We start from the raw sequence: 17,276 nt of genomic DNA, 5'->3' as shown, positions 1-17,276 counted from the left end.
ATTGGGTACCTATTTTAACAGAAGAGTTTCATATATATCTATATATCCTTGCAAATTACTAATAATTTTACAGTTATCAATTATCCTCATTATTATTTTCTTTGGATTATTTAAAATCACTGAGTTCAAAGTCCTTTTCTAAAATTTGGGTGCTGGGAGTGCTTTGGTTGATTATCAAGGATGGAATAACTGGAACTTTGTGAATGGAAGAGAAGGCAATGTGACCTGCTGGTGAACACATCGGCTGGGAAAGCAGCATAAGACTTTAGTCCCAGCTTTATTAGTACCAGTTGTGTGACCTTAGTCTGCTAACAGCCTTTCTGGTTTTTCTTCCTTCAACTGTGAAATGAAGTATTCATTTGAACTAGGCCAGTGATTTTAAAAACAGTTTCTTAGCAGAGGAATACATTTTTCAATTGATCAGCAAAATGATGCGCTCAATAGATATAAGGAATTCTGTGCTGGCTAAGGTAAGGCAATAAGGACCCCTGAGTCCAGCCTACTTTGCTCCCATTCCCTGAAGCAGCCCCTGAGACACGTTTAGAGAATCTCATAGAATCCATAGAAGCCAGTATGAAAACAAAACAAAATAAACAAACAAAAATTAGCTGCCTCTTAGGTTCCTTACAAAACCAGTTTTCCAAGGACCTTTTACAAACTGAAAGTGTGCATTCATAAAAGTAAACTCTCTGGCCTGTATGCTAAAGCCAAGGCATCATCCAATTGTCTGTCTTTCAAATCTTCTCTCCAGGGCACATTGACTGACTGCTTTCTGCCTTGTTTTGTTTGTTCAGCAGTACAGATCTATACCCACACAAATGAGAGAAAGGGCCCTTAGTGAAACACAGCCACCTGGGAGTATAAAGCACACTTGCAGTTCGATGGTTCAAATGACAGCTACAGATACCTTTAGGATGAAAGATACTGTAGATGATGGTCCTTACTATAAGAATGTAAAAAAAAATATTTATTCTTCTCTCAATGTTAGAGCAAAGCTCTTTTTCTCTCCTTATTTATACCCTTCCCTGAACTTCCATCTGACTTAAGGAACACTGGAGTAGTTAGTTTTCTTTTCACTGGCATTTGTTTTCTAATTTTCATCATTGAATTTTTGGCTGAACATTGAGTTCTCAAATATGATCTGAGTCCAAGTGTTTCTTTTTAAACAGACAACCAATATAAAACAACAGACAATTTATAAAGATGGTTACCAGAGAGGTAAGGGAGATGCATTTCTATTAAAAAAAAAAATAAATAAAGACAAAGGAGCCCAGCTGGAGCGTTACCAAACCTAGGGGAATAAAATATCAGTTTCTGGTGTTGAGATTATTGTGTAAAACTCCCACATGGGGTTGGCATGTTGAGATTTCTGGAAGTTTATGATCCAAAGGCATTTTGGGATGTAGATTATTTAGAATGAATAAAATAAAATCATTGTTTAATTTTCTTAAGTCCCTTTTGATTAGAAGTTATCATTAGAGGATCTTAAAAGATAATTAGATAGGAAATACCAAAGATCATCTTAAAATCAGATCTATATATAAATTCTTACATAAAATGGGGTACATATTATGCATTAAGTAGAAGAGAAATGGGTTGTTTTGATTGGTAATCTTAGTTGGTATGATTAATATCACTTTTTAAAGACTCCATGCATTTTCCCTGACTTGGGGGAACTCACTTGAGGAGATAGAGACATTAATATGACCCACTGTGACAAGGAGTATAATAAAAATAATAAACTTTAATGATGGCATGCAATCTTTTTAATGGCCTGTGAAAGTTCTGCAACTCTACCTGTGCCCTGTACATACACTAGGCGTCATGTAACTACTGTCTCCTTAATTACTATACCTTTGCACCCTGCAATACTATCTCCTTCCCACTTGTGGAGTCATGTCTATTGTGTGTAGTTCTGGTGGGATGCAATGCCTCACTTCCCACCAGAGAACCTGAAAGAGAAAATCCTGCAAGCCAGGGTTTGGGCATGTGACCTTCATTCAGCTAATCAAATTCTCCCCAGAGAACACTCCCTCTCTCCTTTCCTCTTGTGACCTGAGTGAGGGATACAAAGAGGATGGAATGGACCAAATTTGGGGGTAGTCTGCAATAGCAGCATGGGATACTCCAATGGTATCCAGTGTCAGTGGCTGTGTCAAGCAATGACAATTTCATGTTGCAGGAGTTATGTAGGGTGACAGGCTACTCTTCCTGCTGGCTCACCCCAGAGTTGACTCAGTTTCTTCTCCTTTGCTAAGCCTGCCTTGGATTCTGTGAACACTGCTTAAGCCAATCAGAGTTGGTGTCTATTACTCATCACCAAGAACTGAGACTGATAAATGCCACTAAAATTTTTCATCTTCATAGTACCATGTGGACTTATATTAAATTGGCTGAAGGAAAATGGCCAATTGTTTTACAGTATTGGCATTTATTCAGTGATTAATTTAGTCAATATATATTTATCATGCACTTATGTGCCAGCCATTTTATCAAGCTATTAACCTAGATTGGAAACGTAACCAAAATACTGCATTAAATATATTTAAAACTGTTGATTATGTGAAGTACTTCTGTGCTAGAAACTACTCATAAGAAAATAGTATTAATAATACTGCTGACGTATAGTGTGAACTGTTAAGTTTTAAAAGTCTAGGTGGCTGCAGCTGGGGAGAACATTTGAAATCATATTGTTGGCTGAGCTGCATTGCCTGGGACAGTGGCAGAGATTTTTAAAGGTCATACTCAAACTGGAAATTCTACTTTTTCTGAGAAAAGTCAAGGTATGTGAAATAAAACCCCTTTCAAGGAGGTTCTATATATCAAATTGGTACAGAACCAATCTGATTACATGGGTAGCACAGGAACCATTTCTGGAATAGTGTGACAGATAGAGTTGATATTTTTCAGAACTATTTCTTTGTAGGAAAGCAAATCTTTATTTTTAAACTTTATTTGGATATATGTATAGAAATTTAAACAATGTAGTAAGTCAGTCTTTAGAAGTCACTCTTCTAATGCAAACCAAATGGGACTTGCATAGTATTAGAAGAAAAAGTTTGGAAAATAAGGTAGAAAAAGGACAATGGGAACAACTACACTGAGTCTAATAGGACCAGGGCAAGAAAATTGTTGTGAATCTGGGTACAACAATCTGTAGTGAGGAGGCAATAGAAGTTATCACTGGAACCAAAATACATAGTCATTAAAACTGTGCATATAGTTGTGTTTAGGTTTTAGGTGATCAGTAAATTAAATGTAGCTCTTTCTATCCAGATGGATTCAATCATATGCATATATCCCTTTCATTATTAGCTTTATGTCACCCTTGGTTCTTTTCTTTCCTCAATCCAATTACTCTTTATTGATTCTTCTTCTTGATTTTTCTATAATTTTACCTCTTTTCTCTACTCTCAATGCTAATACTACCTTAGGTTTAGATCTTCATTATGCTTCGATTTGTTTATTGCAGTTTTCTTTTAACTGGCTTTAAAACTCCAGGTCTCTTCACACGCAGCTGATCCTTTCTACTGCATATAGAGTACCATTACTACAAACAAAAATCTAATTTTCATTTCTTTCTGTAAATGATTCAGTAGTAATCCATCATTTCAAGGTAAAGCCTAGAATTATTTTTGTGACATACAAGATGATTTACAGACTAGTTTCAGCTTATTTATTTCTTTTTCCTTCCCTACGTAGCTTTTGCACCACTAAACTTTGTGTGGTTGCTCTAGAAGACACCACATCTCTCTTGCCACATGTGTTGCATTGTGTTATTTTCTGCAACTCAGTTGACCTTTCTCTATTTCTCTGCCTACATACAACTCTTCCTTCTTTGGGATCCAGCTCAATTATCACCTGTTAAGTCTCCCAGTTGTGCTTCTAGAACAAGCAGTCTATGTTTTTATTATCTGCTTGTTTGTCTCTTTCCATGATAGATTTTGAGTTCAAGAAACCATACTTTGCTAGTTTATATATTTTTGGTGTTTTACATTAGACTTGACATACTACAGGTGCACAATAATATTTGCGTATTAAATGTATTTGTAATAAATGATAGAATTTCACACACATTAACTTATTTAAAATTTATAAGAAGTTCTGTGAGGTAAGCCAACCATATTATTATAACTTTTTCACTGCATATTGAAAGCTTTATATGAATTAAAATTGCATTCAAATACAGTGGCACACCCAATTCTAATAGCATACCTTACTTATAGATAAGATAGATATTATCATTTCAATTTTATAAATGAGAAAATAAAACTCAGCTAATTTAAGTAAATTTGTCCAAAGGTACAGAACTGGTTGGGGAAAGATTCTAGACCAAAATCGATTTTTTTCATGTCCAAGGAATGATTTTATTTTTCCCTACTTCCTCTTTACCCTTGTGTTGTGAATTGATGTCCCCCTCAAACTTAGTCCCCACTGTGACACGTAAAGAGGACGGGAAATCCTATTATGGTAATTGAAAGGTGGGGCTATGAAGAGGTGATTGGACTGTAGGACCATGTTACAGTGAATGGATTAATAATGGTGGTCAGGGGGCATAGTTCTGAAGGCTTAAAAAGGAGAGCATTTGAGAGCCTCTCTCTCTCTCTGCTCTGCCATTTTCTGCCATGAGAGACCCCTGCATTGCTGTAAAGGCACCACCAAGAAGACCCTCACCAGATGTGTTCCCTGGACTGCAGACTTCCCAGCCTCTGAAACTGTAAGCAATAAATTTCATGTTCTTATAAATTACCCAGTTCCAGGTGTTTTGTTATAAGGAACAGAAACAGACTGATACAGAAAATTGGTACCAGAGAAGTGGGGTGTTGCTTATAAAAAATACTTGAAAATATGGAAATGGCTTTGGAACTGGGTGTTGAGGAGAGACTGGAGAATTTGGAGGAACAGACTAAGAAAAGTCTAGATGCTGGTGAAACTTTAGAAGACAAGAAAAACAGGCAAAGTTCAGAATGCTGTGGAGACTGATGAAATGGTGGTAACCAGAATGCTTATGGAAATATGTACTGTAACGATCATTCTAAGGAGGTCTCAGATAGAAATAAGAAGTTTATTGGAAACTGGGGCAAAGATCACCCTTGCTGTGAACTGGCAAGAAACATGGCTGCATTCTGTTCATGCCCCAAATTATGGGATGTGAAACTTAAAGATGCTGAACCAAGTCATTGAGCAGAAGTAATTTCCAAGCAGTAAAACATTCAGGAAGTCGCATGGCTACCTGCAACAGCCTATGCTGAATTATGGCAGCAAAGGCATGACGTAAAGCCAGAACGTATAATTAAAAGGAAAGGGAGCGTAAAGATTTGGAAAATTTGCAGCCTGGCCATGTGGTAGAGAAGTAGAGAGCATTTTAAGGAGAGTAATTCAGTGTAGCCCAGCAACTGTTTGCTAAGGAGATTAGTATAGAAGAAAGGGATTATCAAGAGAAGGAAAAAAGACCTTAAAGGCATTTCAGAGATCTTGGAGGGTGTGTCTTCTATTACAGGTCCAGAGGCCTAGGGAGACAGAATGGTCTTGAGGAACAGGTCCAAGGCACCCTCCATGAGCTCACTGCCCAAGGCCACCTTGGGATACTGCTCCCAACACCAGCACACCAGCTGCTTTGTCTGCTCCAGCTGTGGCTAAATTGGCCCCAGGTGTGGCTAGACCTTCAGCTTTGGAAGATACAAGCTGTAAGCCTTGGCAGCATCCACATGGTGTTAAGTGTGCAGGCTCACAGAATGCCAGAGCTGTGGAGGTTTGGGAGCTTCCACCTCTATTTCAAAGGATGTATGGAAAAGCGTAGGGGCCCAGGAAGAGATCTATCACAGGGGCAGAGTCACTGCAGACAGCTTTCCATAGAGCAATGCCAAGCAGAAACATAGGGTCAGAGCTGCAGCAGAGAAATCCCACCAGAGCAATGCCTAATGGAGCCGTACAACCACCATGCAGACCCCAGACCTGTAGAGCTATCAGAGTGGAATGCCAGCCTGGGAGAGTTGAAGTGTGGCCTGAGACCAGGAAAGCCACAAGCGTGAAGCTGCCCAAGAACTTGAGGACCCAACCCCTGCACCAGCATGCAGAGGACATTGAATATGGTGTCAAGGTACATAATTCACCAGCTTTGAGATTTAATGCCTGCCCTGATGGATTTCAGACTTGCTTAAGACCTATTACCCTTTTCTTTTTGCCGATTTCTCTCTTTTTCAATGGGAATATGTACCCTATGCTTGTCCCACCATTGTGTCTTGGAAGTGGATAACTTATTTTGATGGGACCTTGAGACTCTGGACTTTTGAGTTGAAAAAAGTTAAGACTTTGGGGCTATGGGGATGAAATGAATGTATTTGTATGTGAAAAGGACAAGAGGTTTGGGGGGCCAAGGGTGGAATGCTGTGGATTGATACCCCCAAAACTTAATCTCCATTGTGATGGTGTAAAGAGGGTGGGAAGTCCTATTATGCTAATTGAAAGTGGAGCATTTAAGTGGTGATTGGACTATAGGATCATGCCATAGTGAATGGATTAATAATGGTGGTCAGGGACATGGTTCTGAGGGCTTTAAAAGAAGAGCGTGTGAGAGTCTCTCTATTCCTGCTCTGCCATTCTCGCCATGTGACACCCGGCATTGCTGTAGAGTCGCCTCACCAGATGTATTCTCTTTCTAGCCTCTGAAATCATAAGCAATAAATTTCATTTCATTACAAATCACCAAGTATTTTGTTGTAAGCAAGAGAAACGGACTAATACACCTTGCTTCTCTACTGCAATGTGGTTTCAAATTAGTGCGTTTCACATCTATAGAATCACAAGACTCAAAACCTAGAAATACCAAATAATCCTTCTGGAAGATTACAATAAGGCAACTTCATTATGTGACATTAAATGCAAGGCAATGTCTCCAGTTGGGATATCTTGAGCTAATCATTGTAGCGAAGTTTTTATACAATGCATTTAGAAAGAAAAAATTAAAATCGTAGATTCAGTCTTGGATTAAATCTTTCACTTTCAACTCAAGCCTCTAATTTTGAATGACCTTTACAACAATATAACACTGCTCTCATTCATATTTAGAATTAAACAAATTTTAAAAAGCAATGGTTATACCTATTTTCTTTAGTGATGTAATTATTTTTAACTTTAACCTTTTAAAATATTTGTTAATTATTTGGATGTAATCACCTAAAGCAAAAAGAAAATTCTATTGAATAAATATTACCAGTGAAAAAATATTATTTTGGAGTACAGAATAATTTTTCATGCATTTTTAATTTCATAAGTGGAAAACTCAGGCTTCTACTCTTTTATTTTACATGAACATCTCTAAGATTTTTCATAAGACAGATTTCCGATTTCGGTTTGGCCTCAGTTGTATAGAAACCATGAGCATTTTAAAAATTGTTTCATTACTTTTAATTTTTTCTTACTTTGAGGATTTATTTTGTTGTTGTTAAAAATATAGCTAGTTTAAAATAGCAATAAGAGTATGAATTTAGAGTGAAAGTGTGTTTAAATACGGACTATGCCACCTACTGGCCCTATCATTGGACAATGCAGTGAATCTTTCTGAGATTGCATTTACTTGCCTATAAAGTGGAATTCTAGAATCTTCCCTAAATTATTCATCCTTGTAGAGTGCTCTCCTTGATAACATGGGCTAGGTTTTGTCTACCACTCTGTCCTTAGCACCAATTATGCCACTAAATTGTCATGAAGATCCAGTGAAATAGCATATTGCAAACCCAAAAATAATTTACAAATTTAAGTTGTTGTTCTTGATATGGTATTTATTTCCATTAAGTGGAGAAGAAAGCAGAATCTGTAAATTGTAGGCACTATCAAGAGTGCTTGGAATTTCTAAAAGGACTTTCAACATAAAAAATGCTCATAATATTTCTCTGTGATAAATATCCATGTGTATGTCTTTTGCATGTGAGAAGATTACTATAAATTATAAACCAGGACTGGAATTTTTGCTATGTTATAATGTAACTGTGTCTTAGGATAAGAGTAGTTTCCTTTGTACTTGATATTGCCCAACTAGTCTTTAAAATTCTTATACCGGGCTGGCCCCGTGGCGCACTCGGGTGCGCAGCGGCGCTCGCGCAGCTGGTTTGGATCCTATGTAGGGATGGCCTGTGTGCTCACTGGCTGAGCGCAGTGCGGACGACACCAAGCCAAGGGTTGCGATCCCCTTACCGGTCACAAAAAAAAAAAAAAAAAAGACACACACACACACACACACAAAAAATTCTTTTATCAATTTACACTTCCACCAACAATATGTGCAAATTTCCTTTATGTAACCTCACGATAGTTGATATTGTCAGATTTTACTTTTTGTCATTCTTGTAAGTATGAAGAGGCATCTCATTCACAAATTTAACAAAATTTAATTGATAACCATCTTAAATCACGTGGTTATAACAAATCACCATAGTCTGGGTGGCTTAAACAACAAAAATTTATATCTCGTGGTTCTGGAGGCTGAAAGTTGGAGATCAGGGTGCCAGCATAGTTGAGTTCTTAGTGAGGTCCCTCTTCCTGCTTTGTCCTTATGTGGCCTTTCCGAGAGAGAGAGAGAGAGAGAGAGAGAGAGAGGGGGGGGGGGGGAGAGGGGAGAGAGAGAGAGAGAGAGGGAGGGGGGAGAGGAGAGAGAGAGAGAGTGGGGGGGGGAGAATGTCACGATCTACTGTCTCTTTCTCTTTTTATAAGGGCATCAATCCTATCATGGAAGTCTCACCCTCATGACCAGATCTAAACTTAATTATGTCCCGCAGGCCCCACCTCCCAATGCCATTATATTGAAGAGTAGGATTTCAACATACGAATTTTGGGAAGGACATAAACATTCAGCCATAGCGCTTACTATGTGTCAAACATTGTGTGCTGAAGATGCAGTTTTTGAAATGACATGTGTGTTGTTATGAACTTTGTATTCTAGTGGGAGTGGGGGAAAATAATAAACAAATAACAAGATGTATACTATAAAGCAGGGTAAGAGGATAGTGCTTAGGGAATTGGGATGCTCTTTTAGAGGGAGTAGTCAGCAAAGCCACTTTGGTGAGCTGATATTTGTGTGAAAACCTAGGTGAGGGTGCTTCATCTGTCAACTGTATTAGTCTGTCTCATGCTTATAACAAAATACCTAAAACTGGGTAATTTATAAAGAAATAAAACTTATTACTTATAGTTTCAGAGGCTGGGAAGTCCAAAGTCCAGGGAACACATCTGGCGAGAGCCTTCTTGGTGGTGACTCTGCACAGCAGCACAGGGTGTCACATGGCAAATGGCTTGAGCAAGAGAGGGCTAACCTCACACTGTCCTTATAAAGCCATCAGAACCATGTCCAACACCACCCGTTAAACCATCAACTTATTACTCCATGAATGGATCAATCCATTCAGTAGGGCATGGTTCTCACCATCTAATCATCTCTTAAAGGTCCCACCTTTCAATTACTTCAACACTGTTAACAGTGGGGATTAATATGCGAACCTTTAGGGGACACAGTTCAACCCGTAGTATCAACTCAGCACTTATTGTTTATGTACATCTGCTTGTTTCTTACTGCAACTGGGACTCTCTGCCTGTCTGTACTCTCTGGCTGCAGGAATGTGCTTGGTCTCCACATGGGTCATACCAAAAGCACTAGGAGGATAATATCCACAGAATTATCCTTCAAATAATGATGGATGAGGATTGGTGGGTAACATCTCAGCTTCTTTGTTCCACACAGTCTTTCAGAGAGGCTTAAGCCCCAGTTTTCAATAGCAGTAATCTATTCATTTACATACCTGTATTGATTTCCTTCACTTTCCTGTTCAAGGAACTCAACTACCTGTGCTTCTTGAGATCACTTCTGAAATAAACTACTTGCTCTGAAATCTATTTCTTGGGATTTGCTTCAGAGGAAACTTGACACAATATATAGAAGTTAGCCATTTAGCTGTGAGAAGATAATTTCAGGTTAAAAGTACAGCATGTGCAAAGGCTCATTATGGTTTTCCTGATTGCCAATTTTAATAGAATGAAAATTAGCAGTGGAATCTTAACCTTTATGGTACGAGATTTTTAAGGCTTGCTTGGAATTCTTTCCTGTTCTGACTTCAGGAAGATATTCTTTTATTGAATATTGTATAATAATATTATTTATTAAGTACTGAGCATCTACAGTGTACTCGGAACTTTACACCTGTCACTCCCCGTTATTACAACAGCACTGCATGGTAGATGGTATCATCCTCATTTTGTAAATGAGGTACAAGGAGGTTAACCAGACTGCACAAGGCTGCATAGCAGGTGAGTGCTGGGCTGAGATTCGAGCAAATACCTGACTGTAAAATTTGGTTCTTCCCATGTGCCAGGCTGCCTGCCTCAGCATGAAGTCATGCAGGATCATTGAACTGGGATCTTGTAGGTGTTTGCTGTACTTTGTGATTGCTGTTTGTCCCCAGGCATCTCATTCTACCTCATGCCTGAATAGCAAATGGATATTGTAGGCCCTTAATTTAGGTCTTCAATCCACTTGGAATTGTACTAATGTGTCACAGACACAAATTTCTTTCTTTCTTTCTTTCTTTTTTTAAAAAAAGATGACTGGTAAGGGGATCTTAACCCTTGACTTGGTGTTGTCAGCACCATACTCTCTAAGTGAGCTAACCGGCCATCCCTGTATAGGGATCCGAACCCGTGGCCTTGGTGTTATCAGCATCACACTCTCCCAAGTGAGCCATGGGCAGGCCAGACACAATTTTTTTATTTTTCCTTATGAGAAAAATGGTCTGAGAAGTGTTTATTAAAAACTCTACTTTCCCCTTACTTACCTACAATACTGTTTATTCCACTTATCATATATCATATGTTGACATACACATAGGTCTGTTTCATATGTTTACATATAGATAGGTCTGAGCTCTCTATATATTAGCAAATCTCTAATTCAGGGGTTGACAAAATTTTTCTGTTAAAAGATGACATAGCAATTATTGTAGGCTTTTGTGACCCTACAGTTTCTCTTGTAACTGTTTGACTCTGCCATTGTATACAATATGTACATGAATGAGTGTGGCTGTGTTCCAAAAAAATATTTATTTACAAAGACAGACAATGGGCCAGATTTTCCCCCCAGGCTGTAGTTTGCTGACTCCTGCTCTATTTGTTCAATTTGTCTGTCTATACACGAACGACAAATTGCTTGAATTATTTTAGTTTTTAATAATGTTTAATATCTCCTAAGCCAAGTCCTCCCTCACCCATTTTGCTTCTTAAAATTGTCTTGTTATTCTTGATTTATGGCATTCCCATTTAGATTTTTAAATCAGATTAGCAATTCTGTGAGAATATGATTGGATTTTTATTGCAATGGTATTGATTAATTTGGGGAGAATTGACATGTATATAAAATCAACTTTTCTTATCTGTGATTATAACTCCCCAGTCATTTATGAATACATCAAGTCTTCTTTGATGTATTTCATTAAACTGCTATAATTTCTATGTAAGGTGTTGAAAGTTTTAGTCAATTTTTCTCTAGTAAATTATATATCTGTATTTATATTGTCCTAGTAAATAGAATATTTAAATATTGTATTTTCTTTTTTTGCTAGTGTATAGAAATGCCACTGATTTTTTGATTCTTGATCATATATTAATAAACGTCGTGAACTGTCTTACTAATTTTAATATTTTGTATGTAGGTTCTTTATTTTTTTGTAGACAATCATATTATCTATAGTCAGTGAGACTTGATTCTTCTTTTTCCATCTTTGTATTTATTACCTGTTTTTATTTTCTTATTGCTCTGGGTGGTACCTTATGGGCAAAGTTTAACAGAAATGGTGATAAACAACCTTTTCTTGTTCTTGATTTTAAAAAGGAGAGTTTATTACCATTTGATATGATGTTTGCTGTAGGCTTATGGTAAATACCAGTAGACTTTATTAGCTTTTGAAAATAATCAGTCTATTTGTAGTTCTTAATAGTTCTTTTCTAAAAATTACAAATATCTATTCATTTTTACTGAATATTTTTGTGCCTACTGATAAAAATATATGGATATTCTCTTATTATCAGTTAAGGTACTACCCACGTTAAGCATGTAATCTCTAAAGCTAGGTAGGCCATTGATCTGGTTCCTACCCTTTCTTATATGTAAACTTGGGCAAGTTTCTTAACCTCTCTGATAACTCAGTTTCATCATCAGTAAATTACGGATAAAATAAAAACTGCTATATTACTGTGATGGATGAATTACAATACATATAAAATCTCTAGCTCTTAGAAATTTTTTTTTTCAATAAACATTAGTTCACTTTCCCTAGTTTTGTTCATGACATAAACCCCTCAGGAGAAAACTATTTTAAAAATTCTGGTACGCTTAATTATAAGCAAGTATTTACAATATTTTATTTTTGTTAAATAAATTCCAAAAGGAACTGTCAGTAAAACAAATAAAGACTAACAACAAAAATTATCTGTTATACACCTGGGCCACATAATGAAATAAATCAGGATGTCACTGATATACAAATGAATCATGAAAATTATAAAACAAAAGATTCCAGATAAAGGAAGTCTTGGGAAACTTTGCTATAACAAAAGATTAAATAGTCCTCGAATATATTTGACATTGACATAAATTCCAATAAAGGAAAAGGTGGGCAATAGCTGCACTACAGATGGGTGGGTTACTAGAAAAAGAACTCATTGGACTTTCCTGTCAGCCACTTGCTATTTTCTCAACTGTGAACAATAAAAATAACCAGGTGTTTTATTTTCTGCTACAAATGAAGTATTAATTTTAACATTTACATATTTTCAAACATCATATTCAATATTTATGCCTTTTTCTTTTATCTTGTTGAAATGAGCAGAAATCACTTACACTGTTTATCAATTTTGGTTAAGAAATTTCTTCTTCTTTTCCAACGAGTATAATTTTGGGCAGACAGAGGAATAATCTTGATCCATTGCACATACTCCTGCCCATATATAAAATTCATTTTGCCTAAAATCCCATGTTACAAACTTATGTTGTTTTCATCATAAGAGTCCTAAGCTTCAAAGAGTGACTTTCATGAACACACTTGTAGTTATTCAGTGCATTATTTAGAAATTGTTTTTTAATCTTCATTCTGAGTTGTTGTATCAATGTATCTTAAAAAATCACTATTAAGAAAAAAAACACCAAACTTTTTTATGAATAAACTTTCCTGCATTTGAATCATTTCCCCTTTTGCACAAATAAGCATTTGTGCTGAATTGTAATTAAGGTATATTCAGGAATGGATGATTTAAATCCATTCAATTAATCTATATTCTATGTCTTCGTATTTCATTTCTCTTTTGGCCTCCTGCTTCTATGTATGAAGTTGTTTGTGCTCAGAGAGCAGTATTGTTTGCATAGTTCTAGAGAATACTGAAGAACTAAGCATTCTTAAAAAATTATAATAAGCTTTGTGTTTTTATTTCTTTTGAAAGGGAATGAGTATAGACAATACAAATGCAAGTAGAGAACACATGAATCCATTTCCTTAGTTTGCCATGTAGCATATGCTTCTCATGCTTTGTAATTCAAAATTAATTTAGATCATATTCTTATATTTTGTAAACCACTGAATTGAATCTTTTTATACCACTGTCAATTATTGCATGTGGACAAATTTGCTTAATGCTTACATTTTTCATTACTGTGCTAAAGGCATTTGATTGCACTTTGCTATCTTCAGCTGTCAAAAAGCCAGAATAAAACATCAGAAGGAAGATTGAATAGGTTTCCTTTCATTACCTCTGCAAGGGACACATTTTTTTATTTATATGACTGTTCTAACTATGGCAGAATTTTATGATAAGGAAAAATAAATTGTACCCTGAGGTGATATTCATATTTTGATGGATTATAAAACATGCTAAAATTGGTCATTATGAACTATAATTCTTCATGGCTTTGAACCTTGTTAGTATATATTTTTTGAATTATAAAAAATAGAGATCAATTTAGTTGGTGTATTAAATGGCAGTGAATTCACACTGCAGCATTGTAAAATGACAGCACCAGATAACACGGATTGCAGTATTTGTACTCCTGTTGTTTTGAATGAAAACAGCTTAGACTCTGATAGGTGTAGACAGGTGAGATCGACTTTGGGACTTGAATCATTACAGCATGTTTGAGGCTTGAAGGACACTTGAATTAATATTTCTCAGGTAAGAAAATAACTACTATTCCCTAATTTAAAAAAAGCAAAAATTCTTTTAAAAATGATTATATAATAATTGAAGTGTGAGGGTAAAATATGGTCACGGACCAGCCAAAATCTCAAAGAACAAAATGAGAGCTGGTCTTAAACAGCAGAATAAAGCTTGAGTTTTCAACAATACCCTAGTATGGTTTTACTCACAGATTTTTTAGCAATCTTCTGACAGTAGTGAATTTCCTAATATAAAATTTTTCACTTATTATAACTTGTGCTTCAAATGTTTTTCCTCAACTCTTTCACTGATAGTTGGCCATTCAGACTCAGCAGTGTGGTAGACATAATCATATCAGTTTTACCATTTAATCCACATATTTTAAAAAGCCAGGATTATAATCCTCAATTTATAACTATGGAAAGTAAAGTTTAGGAATTATGTGATTTGTCCTAAAACACATAACTAATACGTAGCAGAACTGGAAGCAAGCGGTGCCGGTGCATGACTGAGCAGGTAGGCCTCACCACTGCCCAACTCCATCCCCAGCCTGGCTGATCAGAGAGGTGGCCCCTGGAGAGTCCCAAGATCTGCGGAGACCACATGCCCTGTGGTGCTAGCATGTGAACAAGCAGGTAGGCTGCACCGCTGCTGGACTCCATCCCCAGCCCGGCCTAGTGCACACCGACTGGAGAGGTGCCTCCCCGGAGAGGCCCAAGACCTGAGGTGACCATGCACCCAAGATGCCAGCAGGCAACTGAGCAGACACTGAGGCAGCCATGCCAAATTGGCAGCCCCAGAAGCATCCTAGCCAGACAATACTGTCGAACCAGTGGACCATGAAATCCCTTGCCACAATGACTAAACATCAAAGGAAAGATACCAGAAATATGAAAAATCAAGAAAGTACATCACCAAAGGATAATAACTCTCAAGCTCTAGATCCTATTGAACAAGAAGCCCTTGAAATTTCTGACAAGGAATTTAGAGTGATAATTCTATGGAAACTAAATGACATACAAGAAAACTCAGCTAGACAACTCAATGAAATGAGGAAAAGTATACAGGACCTGAAAGAAGAAATGTGCAAGGAAATCAATGCCCTGAAAAAGAATGTAGAAGAGCTTGCCAAGCTTAAGAATTCATTCAATAAAATAAAAAACACAACAGAGAGTTTAACCAGCAGGCTAGCAGAAGCAGAAGAGAGAACTTCTGACCTTGAAGATGGGCTAATTGCAATAACACAGGCAGACAAAAAAAAAAAAAAAAAGAAAAGAAAAAAAAAAGAATTAAAAACATTGAAGAAAATCTAAGAGAGATATCAGACAACCTTAAGTGCTCAAATATCAGAGTAATGGGTATTCCAGAAGGGGAGGGAAAATGAGATTGCATTGAAAACATATTCTACAAAATAGTGGCAGAAAACTTCCCAGGTATAGGAAAAGACACAGATCTTCAGATTAAGGAAGCTCAAAGATCCCCAAATGTATTCAACCCTAAAAGGTCTTCTCCAAGAAATGTTATAGTCAAATTGGCAAAACTCCAAGACAAAGAGAGAATCTTAAAAGCTACAAGAGAGAAGTGTAAAATCACCTATAAGGGAGCCCCAATCAGACTAACATACTTTTCATCACAAACCTCAAAAGCCAGAAAGTAATGGGATGATATATTCAAAATACTAAAAGACAGAGCTTGCCAGCCAAGAATACTCTACCCTATAAGGCTATCCTTCCGAAATGAAAGGCAAATAGTGTATTTCTCAGACAGCCAAAAACTGTGGGAGTTCACTACCACATGACCACCCTTACAAGAAATTCTCAAGGGAGTACTGGGTTTGGTACCTGAAAAATAACTACCACTGCCATAAAAACTCAAGAAAAATCAAAACCCACTAGTAAAATAAAAATGCCAACAATGAAGAGAAAAAAAAAGTTTATCTACCACCCAAGGAACCAACTAATACAGAAGACAAACAGTAAATCAGAAAGAAAGGAACAAAAGACACTTAAGACATCCAAACAAAAATCAATAAAATGCTGGGAGTAAATCAACACTTTTCAATAACAACTTTTAATGTAAAAAGATTAAATTCCCCAATCAAAAGACACAGACTGGCTGACTAGACTAAAAAGGAGGACCCAACTATATGCTGCCTTCAAGAGACCCACCTCACCTATAAAGACTCTTATAGACTAAGAATGAAAGGATGGAAAAAGATTTACCAGGCAAACAGAAATGAAAAATGAGCTGGAATAGCTATTTTTATATCTGATAAAATAGACTTTAAACTAAAAACCATAAAAAGAGATAAAGAGGGCCACTACATAATGATAAAAGGATTCATCCATCAAGAAGACATAACAATCAAAAATATATACACACTCAAAGTCAGAGCAGTCAGATTTATAAAGCAAACTCTATTAGACCTAAAGAAGGAGATAGACACTAATACCACAATAGCAGGGGACCTGGACACCCACTGTCAATATAGGAGAGATCATCTAGGCAAAGAATCAGCAGAGAGACACAAGATCTAAACAACACTCTAGACCAATTGGACTTCGCAGATATCTACAGAACATGCCATCCAACAACCACAGAATATTCATTCTTCTCATCAGCACATGGATCATTCTCCAGGATAGATCACATGTTAGGTCACATATCAAGTCTCAGCAAATTTAAAAAAAAATTGGAATTATCCAATGTATTTTTTCAGACCACAATGGATTAAAAATAGAAATCAATAACAAATGAAATTCTGGAAACTATACGAACACAAGGAAATTAAACAGCATTGTACTTAATGACATATGGGTCCAAGAAGAAATCAAACAGGAAATCAAAAAACTTATGGAAACTAATGAAAAAAATGATACCTCATACAAAAACATGTGGGATACTGCAAAAGCAGTACTAAGGGGGAAATTTATCACATTAAATGCTTACTTCAGAAGAATGGAAAGATGGCAAGTGAACAACCTAATACTTCACCTTAAAGAACTAGAAAAACAAGAACAATCCAAACCCAAATTTAGCAGATGGAAAGAAATCATTAAGATCAGAGCAGAACATAATGAAATTCACAC

This window comes from Cynocephalus volans, chromosome 4 (genome assembly GCF_027409185.1).
Source record: "Cynocephalus volans isolate mCynVol1 chromosome 4, mCynVol1.pri, whole genome shotgun sequence".
Lineage (NCBI taxonomy): Eukaryota > Metazoa > Chordata > Mammalia > Dermoptera > Cynocephalidae > Cynocephalus > Cynocephalus volans.
Note: the sequence above shows the minus strand (reverse complement) of the source record.